This window comes from Pristiophorus japonicus, chromosome 2 (genome assembly GCF_044704955.1).
Source record: "Pristiophorus japonicus isolate sPriJap1 chromosome 2, sPriJap1.hap1, whole genome shotgun sequence".
In the NCBI taxonomy this organism is placed as follows: Eukaryota; Metazoa; Chordata; class Chondrichthyes; family Pristiophoridae; genus Pristiophorus; species Pristiophorus japonicus.
The window spans coordinates 300,684,685-300,696,910 of record NC_091978.1 but is presented as its reverse complement, the minus strand read 5'-3'; the positions used below and the strand labels follow the sequence as shown (position 1 = coordinate 300,696,910).

The following is a 12,226-nucleotide window of genomic DNA, read 5'->3' as shown; positions in this document are numbered from 1 at the left end:
GACAGTCTGTTGTGGGGCAATTGCGTGGTCTTGCCCAAGAAAGACAGAGATATGTTTATATGTGAACTGCACAGCACCCATCCAGGCATTGTAATGATGAAAGGCATAGTCAGATCCCATGTGTGGTAGCCCGGCATCGACTCAAATTCAGAGTCATGTGTGTGCCAGTGCAACACTTGCTCTCAGCTGAGCCGTGCACCCAGAGAGGCACCGCTAAGTTTGTGGTCATGGCCCTCCAAACCATGGTCGAGGATCCATGTGGACTATGCGGACCCATTTCTAGGCAAAATGTTTTTGGTTGTCGTGGACGCTTACTCAAGATGGATTGTGTTGTGTATGGAGAAAGAGTCAGGCTGAACACTGTGAGCTCAAAGTAAAGTGGAATCCAGGGGATGAGCTCTATGGTGGCTGTATAGAGTAAATACAAGTATACATGTATAACAACACTCCCCCTACCCCCCCGCACCCCCCTCCCCCAAAGTCAATAGTGTAACTATTTACAATCTGAGTCGATCTGGGGCCCTTCTTGCCCTGGTTGATCGTCTCGGTGTGAAAGCTGTGTTGTTGAATCATTTGTTGGGCCCTCGCTGGGCTGCTGTGCAGCTGGCCTTGCTGGGCTGCCTGGTGTGTTTGGCCCTGCTGGGCTGCTGTGGATGGTGGGCTCTGCTTTGTGGTCAACCGTGGTGCCGGTTGCCACTGGTGTGTATATGGGGGGTCAATGAAGGTAGGGTCCAAGGTGGGTTGCTCAGGAGAGTCCGTGAATCTGAGTTTGATTTGGTCCAAGTGTTTCCGGTGAATGAGTCCATTTGAAAGTTTGACCCGAATCACCCTGCTTCCCTCTTTGGCCACGACACTGCCGGGAAGCCACTTGAGACCTTGTCCATAATTTAATACAAATACAGGATCATTGATTTCAATCTCGCGTGACACATTTGCGCTATCATGGTATGCACTTTTTTGAAGCCGCCTGCTCTCAACCTGTTCATGTCGATCAGGGTGAACTAATGAGAGCCTTGTCTTAAGTGCTCTTTTCATGAGCACTTCAGCAGGTGGGATCCCAGTGAGTGAATGGGGTCCCGTGCGGTAGCTAAGCAGGACTCGGGATAGGCGGGTTCTGCAGTGAGCCTTCAGTTACCCTCTTCAAGCCTTGCTTGATGGTTTGCACTGCTCTCGCTGCCTGACCATTGGACGCTGGTTTAAATGGGGCAGATGTGACATGTTTGATCCCGTTGCGGGTCATGAATTCTTTGAACTCAGCACTGGTAAAACATGGCCCGTTGTCGCTCACCAGGACATCGGGTAGGCCGTGTGTGGCAAACATGGCCCGCAGGCTTTCAGTGGTGGCAGTGGATGTGCTAGCCGACATTATCTTACATTCTTTTTTTTTGAAATTCGTAGCCAATCGTTCCAATTCTTTGTCAAATCACAAACGCCAGAGGTCACCTTGCACACGCCAAGGATCACTCTGCGCCAATGCTCTTAGCCAAAAGGCCTAGAGCCACTGCACCGTTCCTGGAAGTACTGCAATACCAGGTTCGTGCCATGGAGGTGGATGGGTCAGGTCCCCCACACACCTCCGTGGAGGTGGATGGGTCAAGCCACCCCACCCACCTCCTTATCTTACATTCTTTTTTTTTTTAATTTTTTTTTTTTATTTTTTTAAAATTTTTTTTTAAATAAATTCGTAGCCAATCGTTTCCAATTCTTTGTCAAGTCACAAACGCCAGAGGTCACCCTGCACCAGTCAAGGATCACTCTGCGCCAATGCTCTTAGCCAAAAGGCCTAGAGCCACTGCACCGTTCCTGGAAGTACTGCAATACCAGGTTCGTGCCATGGAGGTGGATGGGTCAGGTCCCCCACACACCTCCGTGGAGGTGGATGGGTCAAGCCATCCCACCCACCTCCTGTTTACAAAAATGTAAGCATATACCTTCCTGACCAGGGAGAAACCACCCGGAGGTCATGGTGGCTGGTCAGGTTAGTTATGCAGATCTTAGCCAAAAGGCCGAGAAGCATTCAATCCACTTGCAGTACACGTCTACAACCACAAGGAACATTTTACCCAAGAACGGGTCTGTATAGTCGACATGTACCCTACACCACGGTTTGGAGGGCCAAGACCATAAACTTAACGGCGCCTCCCTGGGTACATTGCTTAACTGCAAGCATGTATTACATTTGTGAACGCAGGACTCTTCAGTCCGCATCGATACCGGACCACCATACGTGGGATCTGGCTATCGCTTTCATTATTACGTTGCCTGGGTGGGTACTGTGAAGGTCATTGATTAAATTGTCTCTGCCCTTCTTGGGGATCACTACTCGATTGCCCCACAGATGGCATTCTGCCTGTATAGACATTTCATCTTTGCGCCGCTGGAACGGCTTTATCTCTTCCTGCATTTCCACTGGGACACTGGACCAGCTCCTGTGAAGCACACAGCTTTTGACTAGAGATAATAAGGGGTCCTGGCTTGTCCAGGTTTTGATCTGCCGGGCAGTGACTGGTGATTGCTCACTCTCAAATACTTCCATAACCATGGCTAGATCTGCAGGCTGCGCCATTTCCACCCTCATGGTGGGCAGTGGCAGCCTACTGAGAGCATCGGCGCAGTTTTCTGTGCCTGGCCTGTGGCGGATGGCATAGTTGTATGCGGACAACGTGAGCGCCCATCTCTGGATGCGGACCGATGCGTTGGTATTCATCCCTTTACTCTCTGAGAACAGGGATGTAAGTGGCTTATGGTCAGTTTCCAATTTGAATTTTAACCCAAACAGGTATTGATGCATTTTCTTTACCCCATAGACACACTCTAACACTTCTTTCTCAATCATGCCATAGGTTCTCTCAGCCTTAGACAGACTCCTGGATGCATAAGCAACCGGTTGCAGTTTCCCGAAATCATTAGCTTGTTGCAATACACACCCAACGCCATTTGACGACGTATCACATGCTAGTACCAAACGCTTACATGGATCATACAACACAAGCAATTTGTTTAAGCATAACAATTTTCTCGCTTTTACAAAGGCATTTTCTTGGCTTTTACCCCAAAGCCATTTGTCCCTTTTTCGTAGTAAGACATGCAGTGGTTCTAACAGTATGCTGAGACCCGGTAAGAAGTTACCAAAGTAGTTCAGGAGTCCCAGAAATGACCGCAGCTCCGTCACGTTCTGTGGCCTCAGTGCATTCTCGATTGCCTCCGTCTTCGCGTTGGTGGGCCTGATGCCGTCTGCCACAATTCTCCTTCCCAGGAACTCCACTTCAGGCGCCAGGTAAAGGCACTTCGAGCGTTTTAACCTGAACCCCACACGGTTGCGTCGACTAAGAACCTCCTCTAGGTTCTGCAGATGCTGAACTGTGTTCTGCCCTGTGACCAAGATGTCGTTCTGGAAGATCACGGTGTGCAGGACCGACTTCAGTAAACTTTCCATGTTTCTCTGGAATATCGCTGCCGCCGATTGGATTCCAAACGGGCATCTGTTATAAACAAAAAGACCTTTGTGCGTGTTGATGCAGGTGAGGGCCTTCGATGATTCCTGCAGTTCCTGCGTCATTAGGCTGAAGTCAGATCCAGCTTCGTGAACGTCTTTCTTCCTGCCATCATTGCAAAGAGGTCGTCGGCCTTTGGTAGTGCAGGGAGAAACGATTGATAGTTACTTTGTAATCACCACAGATTCTGACAGTGCCGTCTCCCTTGAGGACTAGGATGATAGGACTGGCCTACTCGTTGAAATCGATCGGGGAAATGATGCCCTCTCTTTGCAGCCGGTCTAGCTCGATCTTTACACATTCTCTCATCATGTACGGTACTGCTCTCGCCTTGTGATGGATGGGTCGCGGCCCCGGAATTAGGTGGATCTGCACTTTTGCTCCTTGGAATTTCCCAATGCCTGGTTCGAACAGCGAAGGAAATTTGTTCAAGACCTGGGCACACGAAGTGTCGTCAGCGGGCAATAGCGCTTGGACATCGTCCCAGTTCCAACGTATCTTTCCCAGATAGCTCCTGCCGAGCAGCATGGGACCATTACCCGGTACCACCCAGTGGTAGCTTGTGCATCGCTCCATCGTAGGAGACCTTTACGGTAGCACTGCCGATTACAGAAATCAGTTCTTTCGTGGAAGTTTCGTTTCGTGCGAACTGGAGTTAAGACTGGCCTTGTTGCACCAATATTTCGAAAGTCTTTTTGCCCATGATGGACTGGCTCGCACTCGTGTCCAGCTCCATTGACACCGGGAGTCCATTTAGTTCAACATCAGCATTATGGGGGGACAATTCTTGGTGAATGTGTGCACCCCATGTACATCTGCCTCCTCGATCTGCGGCTCTGGTTCGTCATGATCCTCCGTGGATCTGTCCTCTGCAACATGGTGGTTTGCAGGTTTAACAGTCTTCGCAGCTCGCCTGCACACTCGTTGGAGGTGTCCCATTGTTCCACAGCTCTTGCAAACATACTCTTTTTAAATTGGTGTGAATGGAAACGACGATCACCCCCGCAGCGCCAACAAGGTGTTCATGGTCTTGCATTCATCACCCTTGATGGTGGACTCTGAGACATCTGCGGACGTGTAGCTGCAGGTATGTGTGACCTGCCCGGTACGTTACGATTCGAAAACAACATCACTTTGTTCACAGTAGTTGTAGCAGCACTTGTGTGCTGAGAGATTTGCTTCGTATTGTCACTGGTGGCAATGAACGCCTGGGCTATCACTATGGCCTTACTCAAGTGCGAAGTATGGTTTTGTGGCCAATACCAAGTACGAAAAAGTCTCTGAGCATGTGCTCCAAATGTCCTTCAAATTCGCAATGTCCTGCAAGACGTCTTAGCAGGGCGACATACTCGCCACTTCCTGGCCTTCAGACCTTTTGTAGGTCCAGAACCGGTACCTCGCCATCAGACCGCTTTCCTTCGGGTTCAAATGCTCTCGGACCAGTGTGCACAAATCGTCAAATGATTTCTCCATGGGTTTCGCTGGAGTGAGCAGATTCTTCATGAGGCCATATGTTGTTGCCCCACAGAAGGTGAGGAGGATCGCCCTTCTTGGCAGCACTCTCTTCCCCATCTAGCTCGTTGGCCTCGAAGTATTGATCGAGTCGCTCCACAAAAGTTTCCCAATCATCTCCCTTTGAGAATTTCTCCAGGATGCCCACTGTTCTCTGCATCTTTGGGGTCGATATCTGTATCTTGTCGCCAGTTGTTGTTGTGTATGGAGAAAGAGTCAGACTGAACACAGTGAGCTCAAAATAAAGTGTGACCTTAGTCTTTTATTGCAGGTCTCCAGAGTGCCTCTCCAACCTGTGAAGCCTCCTTAAATGCCTTTGCTCCCAAAGGATTATGGGATCCCTTGGGACTCCAGGGAATGAGCCCTCTGGTGGCTGTAAAGAATAAATACAAGTATACATATATAACAGATTGAATGTGCAATAATGTCTGTAAGCACGTCCACAGTCACTATTGAAAGCCTACGAGCTATGTTTGCCTCGCACGGCTTGCCTGATGTCCTAGAGAGCGACAATGGACTGTGCTTCACCAGTGCTGAATTCAAGGAATTCATGACCCGCAATGGGATCAAACACGTCACATCTGCTCCGTTCAAGCCCGCATCCAACGGCCAGGCAGAACGGGCAGTTCAGACCACCAATCAAAGCTTGAAACGTGTCGGAAGGCTCCCTGCAGACCCGACTGTCCCGAGTGCTGATCAGCTACCGCACCAGACCCCACTCACTCACCGGGATTTCCCCAGCTGAGCTGCTCATGAAAAGGGTGCTAAAAACAAGGCTCTCTCTTGTCCACCCTGATCTCCATGATCACGTGGAGGGCAGGCGGCATCAACAAAGTGTGTACCATGACCGCGCAAATTTGTCAAGTGATCTTGAGATCAGTGATCCTGTGTTTGTGCTCAATTATGGACATGGTCCCAAATGGCTCGCTGCAATGGTCACAGCCAAAGAGGTGAGTAGGGTGTTTCAGGTCAAATGGCCGATGGACAAACGTACAGAAAACATTTGGACCAAATCAAATTGCGGTTCACCAACAGCTACGAACAACCCGAAGAAGACACCACCAACTTTGACCCTGCAACACACACAAGTGGCAACTGACATCATGACTGACCACGAAGCTGAACTCACCACCCCAGCAGCCCGGCAAGGTCGGCTGCCCAGCAGCCCAGTGAAGAACTGACCAACGCACCCACATCCGCATTTATACCGAGACAATCGACAAGGAAGCGAAAAGCCCCAGATCGTCTCACCTTGTGAATAAGTGTACTGTTGACTTCACGGGGGAGTGATGTTATGTATTTAACCCCTTGTAACCTGTATTACACTACCACAGAGTGGCTACCTGTTGGAGTCCCAAGGGATCCCAGCATCCCTTTGGAGCACGATATATAAGCAGGCCACCCACGAGATACCTACACTCTGGATTCTTATTAAAGGAGCTAAGGTCACACTTGCTCATTGTACACAGTACTCAGTTTCTTCCTTTATTATGAATGTACCAGTCTCTATCCTGTTTAGTTGTCCATGGCTGTTTGTTTTTGGCAAGTAGAGCTCTTGCCCCTCAGGGATATTAACTGATTCTGTATCACATTAAATTATTGTTTGAACATTTTCCATTGATCTTCTGCCATTTTACCCATTAATGGATTTGACCATTGAGCAGAATCTCAACTGGAACAGCCACATAAATACTGTGACTACAAAAGCAGGCCAGAGGTTGGGTATTCTACGGCCAGTGACTCACCTCCTGACTCACCAAAGCCTTTCCACCATCTACAAGACACAAGTCAGAAGTGTGATGGAAATACTCTTCACTTGCCTAGATAAGTGCAGTTCCAAGTCTCAAGAAGCTCGACACCATCCAGGCCAAAGCAATCTGCTTACTTGGCACCCCTTCTACTACCTTAAACCTTCACTCCCTTTATCGCCGGTCCACCACCTGCTTCTTGTGGCTAACCTCATGAACTTTGTTTCTGTCACATTCACTCCAACCACCTCTACCCAAAGTGACTCAATCACCGTTCCTTCCTGCATTTCCCTCTAAAATGTATGTTCACTTTAGAACATGGTCCTTGCCATCGGTAAGGCATTTGACAAGGTGCCACATAAAAGGTGACTGCACAAGATAAAAGTTCATGAGGTTGGGAGTAATATATTAGCATGGATAGAGGATTGGCTAACTAACAGAGAACAGAGAGTCGGGATAAATGGTTCATTCTCTGGTTGGCAACCAGTAACTAGTGGGGTGACACAGGGATCAGTCCTGGGACCCCAACGATTTGCAATCTATATTAACGACTTGGAATAAGGGATCGAGTGTAACGTAGCCAAGTTTGCTGATGATACAAAGATGGGAGGAAAAGCAATGTGTGAGGAGGACACAAAAAATCTGCAAAAGGACATAGACAGGCTAAGTGAGTGGGCAAAAATTTGGCAGATGGAGTATAATGTTGGAAAGTGTGAGGTCATGCACTTTGGCAGAAAAAAAATCAAAGAGCAAATTATTATTTAAATGGAAAAAGATTGCAAAGTGCTGCAGTACAGTGGGATCTAGGGGTACTTGTGCATGAAACACAAAAGGATAGTATGCAGGTACAGCAAGTGATCAGGAAGGCCAATGGTATCTTGGCCTTTATTGCAAAGGGGATGGAGTATAAAAGCAGGGAAGTCTTACTACAGCTGTACAGGGTATTGGTGAGGCCACACCTGGAATACTGTGTGCAGTTTTGGTTTCCATATTTACAAAAGGATATACTTGGTTTGGAAGCAGTTCAGAGAAGGTTCACTAGGTTGATTCCGGAGATGAGGGGGTTGACTTATGAAGAAAGGTTGAGTAGGTTGGAATTCAGAAGAATGAGAGGTGATCTTATTGAAACATATAAGATTATGTGGGGGCTTGACAAGGTGGATGCAGAGAGGATGTTTCCACTGATGGGGGAGACTAGAACTAGAGGGCATGATCTTAGAATAAGAGGCCTCCCATTTAAAACAGAGATGAGGAGAAATTTCTTCTCTCTGATGATTGTAAATCTGTGGAATTCGCTGCCGCAGAGAGCTGTGGGAGCCGGGACATTGAATAAATTTAACACAGAAATAGCCAGTTTCTTAAGCGATAAGGGGATAAATGTCCCCACCTGGCTCTACTGTTCACCACCCACACCGCTCTGGTGGTGTCTGGTTCTTATCCTCAAGTCACTTGGTTTCTCCCGCTATTCTTTCGTCAGGAATTTTGTTCGGAATGCAAATTTTATAATAATATAGACAAATGGTTACAGTCCTGTGCCTATATACCAAAGATTAATTCAACATGCAGTTAAATGCTTGAAGGTTTATTAAAGGTTAAATAAACCTGAACATACGTACGACCAACACCTGTTACTTGCCGCAGAAGATACACGCATTACATCTCAACCCTCCAGATGTCTCCCTTCTTTATCTCCCACCTCAACACAAAGCTTAGCTAAAAGGCCATAACATCACCTCCTCCATGACCTGCACGCTCTTTGTTTTATATTAGGTATTATTGCTCAACGTCTCAGTCTATAAATTGCATAGCGACACATTTAGGACGCTAACTTTTGTGGGAGTGCAGAAGTATCGCCGTGCGCTAACCAGTTGCAGTGAAAGGGAACTTCTCGTTTAGCACTCCAGGGGGAAGTGGAGCGCTAAATCAAGCGCTGCCACTTCCCTTGGAGCACTAAATGGAGCAAGAGGGGTGGTAGTGGGAGATGGGGGCAAAGGAGCTGTGAGAGACTGTGGAGGGATGTAATCGGGGCCCAGGGGAGGCGTGAGTTCGGGGCCAGGGGCCCCAAGGGCAGCGCGGGCCAGCCCACACTGAGATATGTGTGCGCACTATGCAGTGCTATGCCACTCATCATCATAGGCAGTCAGTCCCTCGAAACGAGGATGACTTGCTTTCATGCTTAAAAAAAAAGGATGAGTTCACAGGTGTTTCGAATGAAGAACCCAAGCTGCATCCTCAAGGGTGGAAGTTGCAACGTTGAGGATGTAGTTTGGGTTCTTCATGCAGCAGAGCAGGTCTCCAGTTGTCTTGGGTAAAACTTGCCACTGGACCAAGACCTAGCTCTGTCAAGCCCGTATGGTGGCTGGTGTGCAACAGTCACCACACGTTAAAAAAATCCACGCACAGGCATCTTCCCCCCCCCCCCCCCCCATGAGGATGTAGTTTGGGTTCTTCATTCGAAACACCTGTGAACTCATCCTTTTTTTTGGCGTGAGGGACTGACTGCCTATGATGATCAGTGGCAGAGTGCGGCTGGACTCATGGGCTCCTTCCCTCCCTTAAAGGGAGGGGTCATTGCTGACACATTTTGAAGGTAAGTCTGGGAATGTGGGCAACTGGACCTGTGATCTGCAAAGAGCAGCCCCAGCCCCAAGCACCCATGATAACTGCTGTACCCTTATTGCAAGGTGTCTCTTTCCAGCTCGTTGGCCACAAAGTACTGGTCGAGATGCTTGACAAAGGCTTGCCAATCATCACCCTCTACAAATCTCTCTATTATTCCAACGGCAGCCATGGTTGCGTGAAGTTTCGTATTCTGTTACTCGTCGCCAGTTGTTGTATATAGAACTCCAAGAGGCTGAGTACTGTGAGCTAAACTTCGTGTGACCTTTGTCTTTATTACAACTCCAGACTGCCTTAACAACATGGCAGCCAACCTTTTATATTGGCCTGCACATGTGTGCAGGTGACCATTAGGACTCCAACAGTCGCGCCCTCTGGTGGCAAGTATTACATAGTTCCATACATAACAATAAGGACAAGGATAGGCCTGAAATAAAAGTTCTGAATTGGGGAAAAGCTAATTTTGCTAAGTTAAGGAGTGATTTGGCCACAGTGGACTGGAAACAGCTACTTGTGCGTAAATCAGTGTCTGAACAGTGGGAGGCATTTAAGGAGGAGATCCGGAAGGCTCAGGCCAAACATAGAAACAGAAAATAAGTGCAGGAGCAGGTCATTCAGCCCTTCGAGCCTGCACCACCATTCAATAAGATCATGGCTGATCATTCACCTCCGCACCCCTTTCCTGCTTTCTCTCCATACCCCTTGATCCCTTTAGCTGTAAGGTCCATACTGATTATGGACCTTACAGTTCCCTTTTGATTATATCCAATGAACTGGCATCAACAACTCTCTGCCCTTAAAGAAAAAGGCTGGGAAAATTAATTCTAGAGACCCCCTGGATGTCTAGGGACTTACAGGGGAAGATTAAGAAAAAAAGGGACGTTTATGTCATATACCAATGGCTAAATACTGTAGGATCTTTAGAGGAATATAGAAAGTTAAGAGGCAAAGTTAAAAAGGAAATTAGGAATGCTAAGAGAGAGCATGAGAAATTCTTGGCCAGTAAAATTAAGGAAAACCCTAAGATGTTCTATAAATATATTAAGAGTAAGAGGGTAACTAAAGAAAGGGTAGGGCCTATTAGAGACCATGAATTTAATCTTTGTGTGGAGGCGGAAGATGTTGGTAAGGTTCTTAACGAATACTTTGCATCTGTTTTCACAAAGGAAAGGGGTAATGCAGATACTGCTATCGAGGAGGAGTGTGATATTCTGGATGAAATAAATATAGTGAGAGAGGAAATATCAAGGGGTTTAGCAGCTTTGAAAGTAGATAAGTCCCCAGGCCCGGATGAAATGCATCCCAGGCTGTTGAGCGAAGTAAAAGAGGAAATAGCAGAGGCCTTGACCAACATTTTCCAGTCCTCTTTGGATCTGGGCCTGGTGCTGGAGGATTGGAGGACTGCGAGGCCTTGACCAACATTTTCCAGTCCTCTTTGGATCTGGGCCTGGTGCTGGAGGATTGGAGGACTGCTAATGTAGTACCCTTGTTTAAGAAGGGAGAAAGGGATAGGCCGAGGAATTACAGGCCTGTCAGCCTAACCTCAGTGGTGGGAAAATTATTGCAAAGATTCCTGAAAGAGAGGATAAATCTACATTTGAAAAGGCAAGGATTAATTAGGGACAGTCAGCATGGAATTGTTAAGGGAAGTTAGAGTTTGACTAACCTAATTGAATTTTTGAGGAGGTAACCAAGAGAGTCGATGAGGGTAGTGCGTAAGATATAGTATATATGGACTTTAGCAAGGCTTTTGATAAGGTCCCACATGGTAGACTGGTCATGAAGGTTAAAGCCCATGGGATCCAGGGCAAAGTGGCAAGTTGGATCCAAAATTCGCTTGGAAGTAGGAAGCAAAGGGTAATGATTGATGGATGTTTTTATGATTGGAAGGATGTTTCCAGTGGGGTTCTGCAGGGCTCAATACTGGGTCCCTTGCTTTTTGTGGTATATATCAACGATTTAGATTTGAATAGAGGGAGTATGATTAAGAAGTTTGCAGACGACACTAAAATTGGCTGTGTGGTTGATAATGAAGAGGAAAGTCATGGGGTGCAGAAGGATATCAATCTACTGGTCAGGTGGGCAGAGCAGTGGCAAATGGAATTTAATTCGAGAAATGTGAGGTGATGCACTTTGGGAGGGCTAATAAGGAAAGGGTATACTCATTAAGTGGTAGGCCACTTAATAGTGTAGATGAACAAAGGGACCTTGGAGTGCTTGTCCACAGATCCCTGAAAGTAGCAGGCCAGGTGGATAAGGTGGTTAAAAAGGCATGTGGAATGCTTGCCTTTATTGGCCGAGGCATAGAATATAAGAGCAGGAAGGTTAAGCTTAAATTGTTTAATATTTTGGTTAGGCCACAGCTGAAGTACTGCGTGCAGTTCTGGTCGTCGTATTATAGGAAGGACGTGATTGCACTAGAGAGGGTGCAGAGGAGATTTATTAGGATACTGCCTGGAATGGAGAATCTTAGAATGGAGGACAGATTGGATAGGCTGGGTTTGTAACAGAGGAGGTTGAGAGGAGACATCATTGAGGTGTACAAAATATTGAGGGCCCTGGACATAGTAGATAGTAAGGGCCTATTTCCATTGATAGAAGTGTCTATTTACGAGGGGACATAGTTTTAAGGTGGTTGATGGAAGGTTTTGAGGGGGGCTTCTTTACGCAGAGGGTTGTGGGGATCTGGAACTCGCTGCCTGGAAGAGTGGTGGATGCAGAAACCCTCAACACATTTAAGAGATGGTTGGAGGGGCACTTAAAGTGCTGAAACCTGCAGGGTTACAGACTCGAAGCAGGTAATTGGGATGAGACTGGATGACCTTTTGTTGGACAGTACAGATATAATGGTAA

General features: G+C 47.3%; 1 protein-coding gene and 1 pseudogene across 4 annotated transcripts in view; one reads left to right on the top strand and one right to left on the bottom strand.

Annotated features, from left to right (window-relative positions):
* fstl5 (follistatin-like 5) overlaps positions 1-12,226 on the top strand; it is a 1,328,880-nt gene that overhangs the window by 158,622 nt on the left and 1,158,032 nt on the right. The window lies entirely within an intron of this gene.
* Positions 1,788-2,018, bottom strand: LOC139252449 (U2 spliceosomal RNA; annotated as a pseudogene).